This window comes from Octodon degus, unplaced genomic scaffold (genome assembly GCF_000260255.1).
Source record: "Octodon degus isolate 3935 unplaced genomic scaffold, OctDeg1.0 scaffold00071, whole genome shotgun sequence".
Classification (NCBI taxonomy): domain Eukaryota; kingdom Metazoa; phylum Chordata; class Mammalia; order Rodentia; family Octodontidae; genus Octodon; species Octodon degus.
In genome coordinates, this window is record NW_004524647.1 from 2,086,947 (window position 1) to 2,090,874 (window position 3,928).

The 3,928-nt window shown below is 43.1% G+C and overlaps 1 pseudogene; it reads right to left on the reverse strand.

Annotated features, from left to right (window-relative positions):
- Positions 1-475: 475 nt before the first annotated feature.
- On the reverse strand, positions 476-890 carry LOC101576375 (annotated as a pseudogene).
- Between the last annotated feature and the right edge of the window lie 3,038 nt (positions 891-3,928).

The following is a 3,928-nucleotide window of genomic DNA, read 5'->3' on the forward strand; positions in this document are numbered from 1 at the left end:
GATGACTTCTGATAAATTAGAGGCTGGCCACAGAGACAGCTCTCTTGCAACTCCACCAGGTCCCAGGCAGCATGGAGGAAGCTCCAGCTGTAAGAGGACTCTTGTACCTTGGAGAATTCTCAGTAGTACGAGGGAGAGTCTACTTCAGGATAAGGTCTCACTATGTGAAATGTAAGCTCTAAAACACTTCCTTGGGGGCCTGGGAGACGGCTCAGTGGAATAGGCGCTTCCCTGGAGAATGCAAGGGCCTGAGTTCAATCCCCGGTTCTGCCAAAAAAAAAACACTTCCTTATGCTATCTTTGATCCAAACTTTAGCACCATTTTTCTTTAATTTCACTTTCTAGCACCCAAATAGAAGAACCAGGGTCAAGAGGCAAGTGAAATATGTCACAAACTTCCTTTTATCCTTAGTTTCTCAGCAAATTTTATGTAAAAGACTAAGATTGCCATTCTTTTAAAATAAGATTCCTGCCCTCAGCCACAGTGGCCACTGGCAAAGATGTTATTTTCAATAGATGAGAGAGATGACTTCACCCTCTTGGTCATAGTAGGAATGAGGTTCATGTGGTCATCTACACGCTTGGCCATGTGACCATCCAGCTGCTGTCTCACTTGAAGCTCCTTTTCCCTGTGTCCATCGAATCGTTGGCTTTGTCATTGCAATGCATCGTGCACCAGGCCAGGCAGTCCTGGAACTTTTCCAACTCATTGGTCACCAAGGCTTGGGCCTGAGATAGAGGCACATGGTAGTGCTCGATGCACTGGTGCACCTGCTGCACAGTCGCCTGGCTGTCCTCACAGCAGCTGGCACTGCACTGGAACATGACGCCCTACATCTTCTGATGTTCTCTCTCTCCACACTCTTCACCATGGAGTCAGCTGCCTCCTGCACCTGAGCTGCTGCAGCCTCGCCATAGTGACTAAAATTAAATTTTAAAAAAAGGAAAATGCTGTATGATATTTTGCAACCACACTTTCCAAGTATAAAAGAAGAGCACAGGAAGCCAAGTTACTTTCCTAAAGTCATAATAAATCCACAGAACAAGATTTGATACAGGGTGGCTGGCACCAGTGTCTGTGCATAGAGTCACTGATGCAAATACTGTGATTGAAACTCTCCACCACATCTGGAAAAGCAAGGCTTTGCTGCCACCAGGACCCATAGAGGATCCCAGTCTGAAAAAGCCAAGTTTGAGTGTTGTGTAATGAACCCTCTGAGGTGGCCCAGCCTCCAAGCTAGATGTAACCCTGAGCCTTGGAGAGCCCTCCCCAGCTCCGTATCTTAGCAGACTCACTTTCCCTCTAAGATTCCACTGGCAAGGGAATTAAAAGAAGGCTCAAGTCAACAACTTCTGACATTGCCAGTTCTGTGGATAACCCACTACTATTATGGACTACTGGACTATATTGGATTATTTTGCTGAATTCACACACCTACAGTATTTGAATGGCAATGGAATACCCATCTCTGACAAAACTAAATAAAAAAGGGGGATATAAATGAAGGACCATTTTGTAGTTTAAACACACACACACACACACACACATACACACACACATATGTATATACAAAATAGGATAGATATATAGCTTTCTTCAATGAGATTTGTACTAATAGCGTTTAGACAAGATATCATGCTGCATCTTGTACTATGAATAACTATTACAAAAACAATAATATGCAATGTATTAATTATCATAACTGTCCTACTAACCTGTTTTGAAACTGTCTCATTGCTGTTTCTTTCTCAATAAAATTACATAAAAAAGAAATAATACTTGCAATAATATATTTACAATCATTCTTGGTGCCTTAAGAGTTCTATAAATACCTTTTTATTGTTATTACCATTTAACTTGCCACAGCTAACTTGGATAGCTGCCCACATCTAGGGTACACCAGAGCTCACGGCCCCAAAGGAACTCCTAATACCTACTGGAAAGTTTAGCATTCCAGGCAGGCCCTGCCAGCCCATCACTGGCCTGCTCCTTACAAGGGCAGACAGCTTTCCAGTCAACTTATGCACTGGTGTGTTGAATCAGCATTTGTTTATTTCAAGCAGAGCTCTAACTGCTGCCATGACTGGAGAAAGCAAATAAGAACTAACAAGGAAAAGGTGGCCAAGAAGGCAAACAAACAGCCAGTAATCGATATACTTAATCTGTCAAAAAGCCCCGTGGAACTCAAGTGGGTTTGCTTCCTTGAAGCATTTATCTGAAAGGCTGAGATGCCTGGAGTCTGCTGAGAGAAAAAGTTTGCATTTCAAAGATGCCTTGAGGAGGAATGGTACCACGGCCTGCAAACAAGGTCTTTGAAAGTCTGTAATTCCTCAGTGTCTAGTAAAACAATCACTCCATAAAGAGACTTAACTTTGCTAGGGGCTTAGCTACAAGAGGGAGGCCATCTTTTCCCACCAGAGAGCTTGGTAATCTCTCAACTCACATATATGTTTGACACAAATATTTGGAATGGGCCAGTGCCAGCTAAAGTATCTAAATTTCTGGACCTGGGTTCTTCTCCAAAATGTGTTTCTTCTCCCAGTAGATGTTTAAGAAATGTCAGCATATTCTAGAACATACAAAAATAACAGAGAAAATTCCCTGACTACAGAAAGAGTCCATACTCGGGTTTCCTTGGATTCACCAGTGTTCCTTCTAGGAGAGATGGCGATACCCAGTGTCAAAGAACTCAGCCTTAAGGACAGGGAGCCGCCTCCCACCTCAGTGAGCATGAGAATTAACTAGAGAACTGGTTACAATGATTCCCACTGGCAATGGAGGCTACTTAGATAGATATAAGCATGTAGAATTGGCAAAAAAAAAAAATTAAAAAGGAGAGAAAAAATGTAAGCATTAACTGCTCCTTTCAATACACCAGCAGAAATCAGCAGTACAATTATCTAAGCTATCCTGTGTATATGCATACACATTTCTTTTTCCCTTCTTTCTTTCTCCTTTCCCTCATCTCAGTTGTTCATTTGAACAATTTCTTTCTCCTTCACCCATTGTACTTCTCAGACCCTATTTACTCTTTTGGATTCTTATCCTAGGATGAAGCTAGGAAAGGGCTGTTTCTGTGTTCACTTGCTTAGTGACAATGTGACAGGTACCATCTTATGTGCTCAGAGTAGGTACTATGCCACCTAATGATGATGTGGTAAGACACCAACCTGTATTTTTCACCCATTTCTTTTAATCAGATGCTTCTATTTGCCAGGAACTCAACGAATGAAGGCTAAATCAACCATTTGCCACTACTGATGTGAAAGAGATGGAAAAGAAAGGGAGAGAAGAAGAGACCAGGACAAGAAAGAGAAATGAAATAGAAGAGGACTGGAGCAGAATGAGGAAAAAAAGGAAAAGGGTGAGGAAGCAAGAAAGGGGAAGGAGAGAGAGCAGGGAAGATGAGTCTGGAGTTGCAGTGGAAGAGGATGAGAAGGAGCAGGCTGAGAAAGGCACCTGAGCATCCACTGGGCTCAGTCCTCAGGCATCTGAGGGTCTGTGTGGCCACACAGTGACCTAATTTCTTGTCCAGTAAATGAGAAAGTTTTGTATTTGCTGGGTGGCTTTGGCTGTTCCCATAATCATAGCCAATGCCATGAATTAGACACCTTCTGCACAGTACTGGCTGCAAGAAGAAACCTCAGATGAATGACTAAATAAATATAGCCAGGAATGCTAAAAGTTCAGTAACAACAGCAACATGATGCAGCAGGGCAAAAGAGAAGGCTCCTGTCCCTGTCAATGGCTCTGGGGGGAAGAAGGTAATTGACACACAGTCCAACAGCAGCACAAAGAAGCCCTAGATCTGAGGGCTCAGGTACTGCAGTACTAACCTTTTTCCAAGCAATGGCAGATCAAGAGGGCTCTACCCTACCAGGAACCTGGGCACTAGGAATCCAATAGCGCACAGACCATTGGCCTCCT